Raw genomic sequence first — 14,439 nt, forward strand, 5'->3', positions numbered from 1 at the left:
TAGCTGCTCATCCACTGCTCTCTCTGTCTGTGCCCCTTAACTCCAAATAAACATATAACCCAATAAAAACTGCACTTAATATGCAGCTTCTCTTTCCAATTACATTGGTCCCGTGTATTCCTTTTTATATAGAAATTATGGAGCCACTACTAAGGTACCTAAGTGATGAATGATGGGAATAGCAGGCCTACAACCAGTGCTGTGCTGGATCTCCATAATCAGTAACTCTATCAGTAACATCATGTAGCTTGAAACTGGCCATGGTGGGAGTATTTACAGAATACTGTAATACTGGCAACACAGAAACTGCCAAGCTGTAAATGGAGGGCTGTTTTTCTCCTAGAGAGCCAGTTATTAAATATTTATACCTCTCTTGAGAAATTGGCTATGAAAGCAAGAAAAACAGTGAGATTTTATATATGCTCTTAAATAGTAAGGCAACATTTTAGAATATCAGTTGGAAGGAGAAAAGGGGGAAGCATATAGTTTTGAGGTATGCTTGATATACCTGCTATCAAGGTTCAGGCAAGGTGGGATGGCAGAATTTATTCCCACTTAGAAGGAATTTCTAAATATTTCTAAGTTAGCTATTGTTTCCTTGAAGGAAAAACTTCTTTTGATTTTTAAGACAATATTTAATACTCTGGCATAAATATATTTTTCAAAGATGACCACTGTAGGCAATTCCTGCTTCTTATCCTTCCTGTAGCAGTGATCCTGTTGGATTTCCTCTACAAGTCTGGTGAATTATTCAACTGTGCAATAATGACTTTTCTTCAGCAGGCTAGCATGCTTAATATGTGAGTGTTAGTCACTCAGAGGTGTCTGATTCTTTGTGACCCCATGGACTATAGCTTGCCGGGCTCCTCTGTCCATAGAATTCTTCAGACAAGAATGGGTAGCCGTTTCCTTCTCCAGGGGATATTCCTGACCCAGGGATAGAACCTGAGTCTCCTGCATTACAGGCAGATTCTTTACTGTCTGAGCCACCAGGGAAGCCCAATATGTAAAACAGTTATTTAAAAAGATAGCAATTCATCACAAAGGTATATTACTAAACTTCTCTTTTAGGGCACCTTTTTGGAACTAGGTCTGTGTTAAAACATCTACCCCATCCCTCTACAGCCCCATCTGCCTGGTCTTTCTCCTCCCTCCTACGAAAAGCTAATGTAGTTTGTATTCACTCATTTCATAATGCATTATTTCTAAGGCTTAATCCCTCAACTGTGAAATTTATTACAGAAATTCTTAACCAGAGCAGGCAGGATACAATAGGTGATTATGCCTAAATGACATTTTGGTTGGATTAAGGTTAAGATCCCCATTATTTAGAACCATATTCTCCTATACAGGACAAAATACAGTTCTTCAAGCCTCTTCAAGTATTAGAAAAAACTATAGACTGAGCAACAGAGATTCCCATGTAATTTTCAAGACAACGATGGCTGTGCTGTGCTATGCTTAGTCACTCAGCCGTGTTCGACTCTTTGCAACCCTATGGACTGTAGCCCACCAGGCTCTTCTGTCCATGGGATTCTCCAGGCAAGAATACTAGAGGGGGTTGCCATGCCCTCCCCTAGGGGATCTTCCCAACCCAGGAATCGAACCCAGGTCTCCTGCATTGCAAGTGGATTCTTTATCATCTGAGCCACCAGGCAAGCCCAAGAATACTGGAGTGGGTAGCCTGTCCCTTCTCCAGGGGATCTTCCCAACCTAGGAATTGAACTGGGGTCTCCTGCATTGCAGGCAGATTCTTTACCAGCTGAGCTACCTGGGAAGCCCCAAGAAAATGATTAGGCATTATCAAAGAATCCAATTTCTTGTTCTGTGGTTTAATACATAATTGGTGCTCAAAAATATTTGTGGAGTGACAGGAATATTTTTCTGTAGCAGTAGAGTTCTCATTGCACTAAGCTTTAAATCAAATATTTGAGGAACTAAGGCAATACATGTCCCTTTCATTTAAAATTCTATTGTATAACTGTCAGCTTAATTTAACCAACTAATAGCATGTATAGCTTGAGTATTTATTCTTAGCTTGAGTATTTTTACTTCTGTGGGGGGAAAATATTATGAGACCTATTGATTAATTACTATTTTAAAATTACCAAAGCAGAATACATAGTGACATGAAAAAGTATAAAGCAAGTGAGGAAAGGGATGTGGTCAATTGATGTACAAAAGGAGTGGGGAAAAAAGAGAGATAAAAGGCTTCACTTTATCTGCTGGTCTTAGTGTAGTTTCTCAGGGGTGAAGAAGGTGGCTTCACATTGATAATTTCTGGGGCCCATATCAAATCTGGTGACTAAGTCAGTCTCCTTGCAATCTGCTCTGATGCTGAGAAAACAAAGTTCAGTTAACTAGAATCAAATTAGCTTATCAAAGTTGCCAGACAAATGTAGACCCCACTGTGTTTGGAAATACAAATGGTTCATCTATTTGTACTCTTTCAAACATATTTTTCTTATATGTATTGCATCATATGTGGCATTTTTACCTTTTCATTTGCTATGGCACCTCTCCTATAAATCTCATGCTTAGAGATACACATAGGAGAAGCAATACCTCATCACACATATTGCTTAGAGATACACATAGGAGAAGCAATACCTCATCACACATATTGCTAAAGGCCAAATGATGGCAGAAGACAAGGTGTAGAATGATGCAGAAGTTGGACTATGGCACAGCAGAGAAGGATTAGAGTGCATGGGAGAAGTGGCAATTGAGGGAGAAGGCAAACATCTCAGAGGCTGCCATGTTCAAGGACAGCTACAGTGGCAAGTCTGTGAATCAGGATGATTTGACAATACAAATTTAGCATGTCACACTGAGGAAAGGTGAGTATTGTTTGGAAGCATGTACACTCCATAATATAGGTTAGCAATGTGTTATGATACGGAAACGTATTTATTGAGCACGTACTATGCTCTAGGTGTTCTTGTGTCCTAAAGACTTCATAAGCTTTATCTCATTTAGAACCCACAATAAACCTTTTTGTTGTTATTTAGTGGCTAAGTTGTGTCCCATTGTTTGTGACCCCATGGACTGTAGCCGTCAGGCTCCTCTGTCCATGGGATTCTCCAGGCAAGAATACTGGAGTGGTTTGCCATTTCCTACTCCTGGGGATCTTTCCTATCCAGAGATTATTAAACCCCTGACTCTTGAGTCCCCTGCATTGACAGATGGATTATTTACCACTGCGCCACCTGGGAAGCAAGGCGATGGCTGCTGCTGCTGCTAAGTCGCTTCAGTTGTGTCCGACTCTGTGCGACCCCATAGACGGCAGCCCACCAGGCTCCCCCGTCCTTGGGATTCTCCAGGCAAGAACTCTGGAGTGGGTTGCCATTTCCTTCTCTAATGCATGAAAGTGAAAGTGAAGTCGCTCAGTCATGTCTGACTCTTAGCGACCCCATGGACTGCAGCTTACCAGGCTCCTTCATCCATGGGATTCTCCAGGCAAGAGTACTGGAGTGGGTTGCCATTGCCTTCTCTGATGGACAGGTGGTTAAAACAATAGTCTGGACTAACAGTGAGAAGGGGAGTGGAAAGAGGAAGGACATGGATGTGATACATACTTCTTTTCAAGGAAGAATTACCAGGACTTGAATTCTAAGTGGTTAGAGAGAATAATGGCAAAAACTGGAAACTGGGCCTACGTGTTGGTGAGAAGGCTGTAAAAATTAGGTTTTTAATATAAGACTGCAGGGAGTGGAAAGAAAGGGGAAGGCAATAGAGTCACAAAATGGAACTGCTGATGTTGAGTATTGAGACAGGTCACACTACCACACCACACAGGACTCTGCTAATCCCATAAGGAATTTCCTTTCAGAGTTTTATGGTCAGTCATATCACTATGGCAGACATGATTATCTTAGCACTTAACTATTTTATGATTTATAAAAATAATATTTCCTTTTCATATTTTCAATCACTCTTTGGCCATTCAATTCAAACTTTCATTTCCACTGATTTTCTTCCGCACTTTCCTGATGGCATGTTTCTAATTGTTTGAAAACAACTGCAATTAATGGGATTTTTGCTTCAATGGAATACTTAGGCTATCACAAATTTTTCTGTCACTATATTAGCTATACTAGTGGATTTCAAGCCTTTTTTTTGACACAATATATCTTTTAAAAATTACCTCATAATCCAGTACACACATTTTTATCAAGTTGTTTCAGTTCAGTTCAGTTGCTCAGTCGTGTCCGACTCTTTGTGACCCCATGAATTGCAGCATGCCAGGGCTCCCTATCCATCACCAACTCCCGGATTTTACACAAACCCATGTCCATCGAGTCAGTGATGCCATCCAACCATCTCATCCTCTGTCGTGCCCTTCTCCTCCTGCCCCCAATCCTACCCAGCATCAGGGTCTTTTCCAATGAGTCAATTCTTCGCATGAGGTGGCCAAAGTATTGGAGTTACAGCTTCAACATCAGTCCTTCCAATGAACACCCAGGACTGATTTCCTTTAGGATGGACTGGTTGGATCTCTTTGCAGTCCAAGGGACTCTCGAGAGTCTTCTCTAACAACACAGTTCAAAAGTATCAATTCTGCAGCACGAAGCTTTCTTCACCGTCCAGCTCTCACATCCATACATGACCACTGGAAAAACCATAGCCTTGACTAGATGGACTTTTGTTGGCAAAGTAATGTCTCTGCTTTTAAATATGCTATCTAGGTTGGTCATAACCTTCCTTCCAAGGAGTAAGCGTCTTTTAATTTCATGGCTGCAATCACCATCAGCAGTGATTTTGGAGCCCCAAAAAATAAAGTCTGACACTGTTTCCCCATCTATTTCCCATGAAGTGATGGGACGAGATGCCATGATCTTAAGTTTTCTGAATGTTGAGCTTTAAGCCAACTTTTTCACTCTCCTCTCTCACTTTCATTAAGAGGCTCTTTAGTTCCTCTTCACTTTCTACCATAAGGGTGGTGTCATCTGCATATCTGAGGGTATTGATATTTCTCCTGGCAATCTTGATTCCAGCTTGTGTTTCTTCCAGCCCAGCGTTTCTCATGATGTACTCTGCATAAAAGTTAAATAAGCAGGGTGACAATATACAGCCTTGACGTAATCCTTTTCCTATTTGGAACCATTCTGTTGTCCCATGTCCAGTTCTAACTGTTGCTTCCTGACCTGCATACAGGTTTCTCAAGAGACAGGTCAGATTGTCTGGTATTCCCATCTCTTTCATAATTTTCCACAGTTTATTGTGATCCACACAGTCAAAGGCTTTGGCATAGTCAATAAAGCAGAAATAGATGTTTTTCCTGAACTCTCTTGCTTTTTCGATAATCCAGTGGATATTGGCAATTTGATCTCTGTTTCCTCTGCCTTTTCTAAAACCAGCTTGAACGTCTGGAAGTTCACAGTTCACGTACTGCTGAAGCCTGGCTTGGAGAATTTTGAGCATTACTTTACAAGCATGTGAGATGAGTGCAATTGTGCAGTAGTTTGAGCATTCTTTGGCATTGCCTTTCTTTGGGATTGGAATGAAAACTGAATTTTTTTGGAATGAAAAATCCAGCTGTTTAGCCCACTAAAATATTTTGGTACTAAAACAATACTTCTGATATTTCAATTGCATCCCATTTAAAAATGCTGACTAGATGAAGACTTACATATAGATTGGATAAACAAGAGAAGCATACAGTGTAGCACAGGAACTATATTCAATATCCTATAATAAACCATTATGGTCCCAAAGAAAGGCAATGCCAAAGAATGCTCAAAATACCGCACAATTGCACTCATCTCACATGCTAGTAAAGTAATGCTCAAAATTCTCCAAGCCAGGCTTCAGCAATACGTGAACCGTGAACTTCCAGATGTTCAAGCTGTTCAGAATAACATCTATTTCTGTTTTATTGACTATGCCAAAGCCTTTGACTGTGTGGATCACAATAAACTGTGGAAAATTCTGAAAGAGATGGGAATACCAAACCACCTGACCTGTCTCTTGAGAAACCTGTATGCAGGTCAGGAAGCAACAGTTAGAACTGGACATGGAACAACAGAATGGTTCCAAATAGGAAAAGGATTACGTCAAGACTGTATATTGTCATCCTGCTTATTTAACTTCTATGCAGAGTACATCATGAGAAACGCTGGGCTGGAAGAAACACAAGCTGGAATCAAGATTGCCGGGAGAAATATCAATAACCTCAGATATGCAGATGACACCACCCTTATGGTAGAAAGTGAAGAGGAACTAAAGAGCCTCTTGATGAAAGTGAGAGAGGAGAGTGAAAAAGTTGGCTTAAAGCTCAACATTCAGAAAACTAAGATCATGGCATCTGGTCCCATCACTTCATGGCAAATAAATGGGGAAACAGTGGAAACAGTGTCAGACTTTATTTTTGGGGGCTCCAAAATCACTGCAGATGGTGATTGCAGCCATGAAATTAAAAGACGCTTACTCTTTGGAAGGAAGGTTATGACCAACCTAGATAGCATATTAAAAAGCAGAAACATTGCTTTGCCAACAAAGGTCCATCTAGTCAAGGCTATGGTTTTTCCAGTAGTCATGTATGGATGTGAGAGTTGGACTGTGAAGAAAGCTGAGCGCCGAAGAATTGATGCTTTTGAACTGTGGTGTTGGAGAAGACTCTTGAGAGTCCCTTGGACTGCAAGGAGATCCAACCAGTCCATCCTAAAGGAGATCAGTCCTGGGTGTTCATTGGAAGGACTGATGTTGAAGTTGAAACTCCAATACTTTGGCCACCTCATGAGAAAAGTTGTCTCACTGGAAAAGACCCTGATGATGGGAAGGATTGGGGGCAGGAGGAGAAGGGGACGGCAGAGGATGAGATGGCTGGATGGCATCACCGACTCGGTGGACATGAGTTTGGGTAAACTCCGGGAGTTGGTGATGGACAGGGAGGCCTGGAGTGCTGAGGTTCATGGGGTCGCAAAGAGTCGGACATGACTGAGCGATTGAACTGAATTGATATGTATATATATTCTTATATTGTTGTTGTTGTTGTTCAGTTGCTAAGTCATGTCCTACTCTGCGACTCCGTGAATTGCAGCACACCAGGCTTCTCCGTCCATCACTATCTCCTGGAGTTTCCTCAAACTCATGTCCATTGAGTCGGTGATGCCATCCAACCATCTCATCCTCTCTTGACCCCTTCTTCTCTTGGCCTAAACTTTTTCCAGCATCAGGGTCTTTTCCAATGAGTCCACTCTTTGCATCAGGTGGCCAAAGTATTGGCGCTTCAGCTTCACGTCAGTCCTTCCAATGAGTATTCAGGGTTGATTTCCTTTAGGATGGATTGGTTTGATCTCCTTGCTGTCCAAGGGACTTTCAAGAGTCTTCTCCAGCAGCACAGTTTGAAAGTGTCAGTTCTTTGGTGCTCAGCCTTCTTTATGGTTCAACTCTCACATCCAAACATGACTACTGAAAAAAACATAGCTTTTATGATATGGACCTCTGTCTTCAAAGTGATGTCTCTGCTTTTAAAAAAAAACACTGTTTAGGTTTGACATAGCTATTCTTCCAAGGGGCAAGCACCTTTTAATTTTGTGGCTGTAGTCACCATCTGAATTGATTTTGGAGCCCAAGAAAATGAAATCTGACACTGTTTCCACATTTTCCCCATCTATTTTCCATGAAGTGATAGGACTGGATGCCATGATTTAGTTTTTTGAATGTTGAATTTTAAGCCAATATATATATTCTTATATATATAATATCAAATATTATATATATAAAACTAAATCATACACCAAAACCACAATGTTGTAAAGCAACTACGTATCAATAAAATAAATTTTTAAAAAGTGTTGACTAAAATCCATCAAATTTATATCTATAGTGACCCAAAGATTGAAAAACAGACAGCTTAACTGAGAGTTTCAAATAAGAGGTAACCATGTTGTCAGCTTGGGCCTCTGGTGCCCACAGAGTATCTAACATGTAAAGCTTCAGAAATGTTGCAAATAGGAAAGAAGGAAGGAGTCACATCTTTTGGGTAGATCCTCCATTTTTCTTAAAAAAGATTTGGTAAATTCATTGCATGAATATCTCAGTTTATGCCATCTGCAAACTTAGTAAATTTGTCCCCAAGTCCAAGACAATCCCAACTGTAGCATTAATCTAACAGCCACAACAAACTGGAGTTTAAAATTGTCTGAAGTTCACGGACAGGCAATAGGAGCTATGGATGTAGCCAGAGGAGCTTCAGTTGCTATGGCAAGCACTGTGTCATGGTGAATTCTACATTTTCCAGGATGGGGCCAGGCAACCTCTGTGTATGTATGTGTATGTGTGTGTGTGTGCAAGCTCCGTGTGTACAATCACACGTGGGTATGGGAGGGGTGGTGAAAGCAACTTTAGAGTAAAGCAGTGCCTTTGTCTGAGAAGAGAACTCAAATAGAAGACAAGTTTGGCCCTGTGACTGAACAATAGAACAAATGCTGGATCTCTAATTTTAAAGCTTTACCAAGGATGTCTACATTTTATTATTCAAGATAGTCTAATCAATAATAAAATAGTAGCATCTTGCCTAGAGCCAGCAGCCACTCAACGTTAGACTGAGTCAGCACAGTCTTTGATTCTGGTTGTATTTGAGTAATTTTGGTATTAGTAGGAAAAAAGGAATCAAATCAGAGATAAAAGACAATAGCATAGCTTTCTTCTTCCTTATTGAGAACAGATTTGTATTCCCCGATAGTTGGACTAGATCTGCTCTGGCAGTCCTGTGCCCCTGCTGACATGATGAGAACTGCGTCCATCCTTGGAGGAGGAGCAGAAAGCAGCCCCCCTTCCCTCCTCACTCATTTCCTGCCAGCCCTGCAAAGAGCTCTAGGAATAGTAATTGTGCAACCCCCTTCCTCGGCTGTTTATTTCTTCCTTAATGAAATAGACCTTTGTTTGTCTCCTTGTCCATGTCAACAGGAATAACAAACTGTAATGTTGTCACCGTAATGCAATCTGGGTCCTGAACAGACTAGTTAATATTTGCCAACACTTTTCATAAAAAAAGGAGAAAATCAAAACCCCAACCTGCTTAACTGATCTTAACAGTGGGTCAGTTTCACGTGGAGCTCTCAGTTCCATAATGTCTGCAATTAACCTAGGCCAGGCAGACTTAATTTTAAGGGAAAGTTCTCTGAGCCTTACCTGTCTCAAGGGGCTTGAATTCTAGGAAATTCTTGCTTAAAAACAGAATTACCTGTCTCAGAGCTCAGAGCTATTTTGTCCCTCTGCCATATAGCAAATAATATAGAATATTTTTGATACTAACAATGAATTTAGTAACCATTCTCTCGTATTTATTGATAACCTACTATATACTAGGTATAATCATGAATAATTATACTTTATACAATTCTTACTCCTTGTATTTATTCTACCGTCTATGCACTGATCTTTTTTTTTTTTTTAATAAATTTATTAATTTTAGTTGGGGGCTAATTACTTTACAATATTGTAGTAGTTTTTGCCATACATTGAAATGAATCAGCCATGGGTTTACATGTGTTCCCCATCCTGAACCCCCCTCCCACCTCCCTCCCCATCCCATCCCTCTGGGTCATCCCATTGCCCCAGCCCTGAGCATTTGTCTCATATGCACTGCTCTTTTAAAAACTGATTTAAAATATTTTATTGAAGTGTAATTGACTTACAACATTTTATTAGATTCAGGTATATGACATAGTGATTCAATTATTTTTATTATTTTATAGCCAATTATTTTTATACACCATCCAAAGGTACTGTGATATTACTGACTATATCCCCTGTGCTGTACATTACATCCCCATGACTTTTTTATTTTAGAACTGGTAGTTTGTACCTCTTAATTCTCTTCGCCTATTTTGCCCATCCTCTGACCCCCTTAGCCTCAGGGAGCAACCACCAGTTTGTTCTATTTGTCTATTTCTGTTTTCTTACATTTGTTTAATCTTTTAGATTCCACATATAAATTAAAATATACACTGATCTTTAGATTCCTTTCAGAATATTTATTTTAATTAAATTATTATAGTTTTGCTAATGATATTCTAATTCACATTTTAATATAACCTGTCTTAATTAGAGATTCATTTCATTAATTACTGTTGCACTTACACTTCTGTTATTGCTTAGAATTTGGATTTTCCTTTTCCTTATTATTTATACATCAAGAAAGACTGCTACTGCTAAGTCACCTCAGTCGTGTCTGACTCTGTGCGACCCCATAGATGGCAGCCCAGCAGGCTCCGCCGTCCCTGGGATTCTCCAGGCAAGAACACTGGAGTGGGTTGCCATTTCCTTCTCCAATGCATGAAAGTGAAAAGTGAAAGTAAAGTTGCTCAGTTGTGTCTGACTCTTAGGGACCCCATGGACTGCAGCCTACCAGGCTCCTCCATCCATGGGATTTTCTAGGCAAGAGTACTGGAGTGGGGTGCCATTGCCTTCTCCGCAAGAAAGACTAGCTGAAAACAATACCCTCAGTAGGTCGTTTCTTTTTAAAAAAATTTGTGCAATAGAAATAGATATATTGATATAATATCCTTTTTATAAAAACATGTAAAAATGGAATGATGGGCTATGGTGAACGATGAGGAAAAGGATAGAAGTGGGGTGAAGGAAAAAGAGAAATTAATTATTTGATTAACTAACAAGACAGAGTCCTTTAAAGACCAATGCTCATAAACTGAGTTGAGAGCTAAGATTAATTCAACCATCACTAATAACTGTAACTAAATTTTAGAATATATAATATTTAAAGAAGAAAATTTTCTAATCTTCAGAAATGCTAGTAAATGTTTTAAAATTCAGATTTTGTTTTTTTAGAGCAGTTTAAGGTTTACAGCAAATTGATAAAAAGATATAGAGATTTTTTTATATACCTCTGTCCCTATGCATGCATAATGTCCCCCACCATCAACATTCCCCACCAGAGTGGAGTGGCATATTTGTTATAATCAATGAACCTACATGGACACATCATCCAATGTCTATAGTTTACATTAGGGCTCAGTCTTGGTGGTGTATATTCTGTGGGTTTGTACAAATGTATAACAATGTGTTTCTGTCATAAGGGGAACCACACAGAGTAGTTTCAGTGTTCTGTTTCACTCTGTGCTCCAACTATTTATTCCTCCCTTCCCTGCCCTTCTTTTTTAGTATATGTGCTGCAGAAGCAAGCACCCTCCCTGTCCTTCTAACCCCTGGAAAACACTCATCTTTTTATTATATCCATAGTTTTTGCCTTTTCCAGAATGTCATATAGTTGGAATTTTGTAGTATGTAGACTTTTCAGATTGGCTTCTTTCATTTAGCAGTATGTATTTAAGGTTCTTCCATGTCTTTTCATTTCTTCTTAGCACTGAATAATATTCCATTGTCCAGATAAACCATTACATTCACCTACTGAAAGATGTGTTGGTTGCTTCCAATTTTGGGTAATTATGAATAAAGCTGCTATAAGCATCCATGTGGAGGTTTTTGTGTAGCTATGAGTTTTCAACTTATTTGAGTAAATACCAAAGAGTGCAACTGCTGGATTGTATGTTAGCAGTATGTTTAATTTTGTAAGAAATTGCCAAACTATCTTCCAAAGAGGTTGTATACCTTTTTGCATTCCACCAGCAATGAATGAGAGTTCTTATTCCACATCCTCGCCAGCATTTGGTGTTACTTTGTTTTTTTGGATTTTAGTCATTCTAAATGATGTGTAATGGTATCTGGTTATTGTTTTAATTTGCATTTCTCTAATGAAGTATGATGTGGAGCAGCTTCTCATATGCTTATCTGCTCTCTGTATATTTTCTTTGGTGAAGTGTCTGTTAAAGATTTTTGGCCCATTTTAAAATCAGATTGTTTGTTTCCTCATTGAATGTTAAGAGTTCTTTGTATATTTTCAGTTAACAGTCATTTTTCAGATATGTCTTTTTAAAATATTTTCTCCCAATCTATAGTTAGTCTTCTCATTCTCTTGGCATCATCTTTCATAGAGCATAAATCTTTAATTTAAATGAAGTTCAGTTTATCAATTCTTTCTTTCATGGATTGTGCCTTCAGTGTTGTATCTAAAAGGTCATCACCGTACTCAAAGTCATCTGAGTTTTCTCCTCTGTGATTTTCTAGGAGTCAATAGTTCCACATTTTGCATTTAGGTCTATGATCCACCATTTTGAATTAGTTTTTGTGAACGGCACAAGGTCTGTATCTAGACTAACTTTTTGCTTACCTTTGCTCTCTTCTTGATGATCAGTTGACTATATTTATATGGGCTAAAATCTGAACTCTGATGACATTTCATTACTTCATTGATTTGTCTGTTCTTTCACCAAGATCAGATTGCCTTGATTATTGTACCTTTATAGTAAGCCACGAAGTTTGGTAGCATCAGTCCATCAATTTTGTTCTTCTTTAATGTGTTGGCTATTCTAGGTATTTTGCTTCTCCACATAAACTTTAGAATCAGTTTGTCAAGATCAAAAAATAACTTGCTGAGATTTCAATTGGTGTTGCATTAAATTTATGAATCAAGGTGGGAAGAACTGGCATTTTGCCATTTTTGAATCTTCCTATCCTTGAACATGGAAATATCTCTCCATTTGATTTCATTCACCAGAGTCTTATAGCTTTCCTCATAGAGTTTCTACATATTTTGTTAAATTCATACTCAAGTATTTCATTTGGGGGAGGCTAATATAAATGGTAGTTAGTTTCTTTTGATAAACTAGACATAGCTCTTATGTTTCTCTATAGAAATAACAAGTAATCTGCTATACATGAGAAGTATATCCTCCCCTCACTCACCCCAAAGCCTCTTAAAGTAAAAGAGAAGAAACATAAATGTACTAGCAAATAAGGTGAATTCTTCGTAATCTGTAAAGAAATGGGGAAAGACCAGTCACAGATGATTATTATTATTGTTGTCAGGTAAATTTTCATTGTTTCCTAGCCTCTTCTCTGCTACCCCTATGGTAGGAAGTCAAAGCTGGTGGATCACTTCTCCCACCTTCATTTGTACAGTGGATATGTTGGCTGGGTGATGCTCTGCCTGCCAAGAATCCAGCAGCAGGAGTTGTGCTCCTGCAGCTTCAGTTTGAACATATACTTAATATCCCCATAATGGGTAGATGGAAGATATACTCATAAAATCATAGCATATAAGAATACATGTCAAAAGTAAGGCTGGATATGATAATGTAAGACCAGACACTATCAAACTTCTAGAGAAAACATAGGCAGAACATTTTTTGACATAAACTGCAGCAATAATTTTTTTGGATTCATCAATCACTATGAACAAAGCTAGTGGAGGTGATGGAATTCCAGTTGAGCTATTTCATATCCTAAAAGATGATGCTGTGAAAGTGCTGCACTCAATACGTCAGCAAATTTGGAAAACTCAGCAGTGGCCATAGGACTGGAAAAGGTCAGTTTTCGTTCCAATCCCAAAGAAAGGCAATGCCAAAGAATGCTCAAACTCCTGCACAATTGCACTCATCTCACATGCTAGTAAAGTAATGCTCAAAATTCTCCAAGCCAGGCTTCAGGAATGCGTGAACTGTGAACTTCCAGATGTTCAAGCTGGTTTTAGAAAAGGCAGAGGAACCAGAGATCAAATTGCTGACATCCGATGGATCATCAAAAAAGCAAGAGAGTTCCAGAAAAACATCTATTTCTGCTTTATTGACTATGCCAAAGCCTTGGACTGTGTGGATCACAATAAACTGTGGAAAATTCTGAAGGACATGGGAATACCAGACCAAACCTGCCTCTTGAGAAACCTGTATGCAGTTCAGGAAGCAACAGTTAGAACTCAACTTGGAACAACAGACTGGTTCCAAATAGGAAAAGGATTACGCCAAGGCTGTATATTGTCACCTTGCTTATTTAACTTATATGCAGAGTACATCATGAGAAACACTGGGCTGGAAGAAACACAAGCTGGAATCAAGATTGCCGGGAGAAATATCAAGAACCTTAGATATGCAGATGACACCACCCTTATGGCAGAAAGTGAAGAGGAACTTGATGAAAGTGATGAACTTGATGAAAGTGAAAGAGGAGAGTGAAAAAGCTGGCTTAAAGCTCAATATTCAGAAAACTAAAATCATGGCATCTGGTCCCATCACTTCATGGCAAATAGATGGGGAAACAGTGGAAACAGTGGCATACTTTGTTTTTTTGGGCTCTAGAATCGCTGCAGATGGTGATTGCAGCCATGAAATTAAAAGACGCTTACTCCTTGGAAGGAAGGTTATGGTCAACTTGGATAGCATATTTAAAAGCAGAGACATTACTTTGCCAACAAAAGTCCGTCTAGTCAAGGCTATGGTTTTTCCAGTAGTCACATATGGATGTGAGAGTTGGACTATAAAGAAAGCTGAGTGCCGAAGAATTGATGCCTTTGAACTGTGGTGTTGGAGAAGACTCTTGAGAGTCCCTTGGACTGAAAGGAGATCCAACCAGTCCATC

At 39.2% G+C, this 14,439-nt stretch overlaps 1 protein-coding gene across 2 annotated transcripts in view; it reads right to left on the bottom strand.

The window, feature by feature from the left end:
- The window catches only part of GPRIN3 (GPRIN family member 3), a 75,978-nt gene that overhangs the window by 20,865 nt on the left and 40,674 nt on the right, over window positions 1-14,439 (bottom strand). The gene's annotated exons all lie outside the window — the stretch shown is intronic.

This window comes from Giraffa tippelskirchi, chromosome 1, assembly GCF_054371585.1.
Source record: "Giraffa tippelskirchi isolate mGirTip1 chromosome 1, T2T-mGirTip1v1.2.pri, whole genome shotgun sequence".
Lineage (NCBI taxonomy): Eukaryota > Metazoa > Chordata > Mammalia > Artiodactyla > Giraffidae > Giraffa > Giraffa tippelskirchi.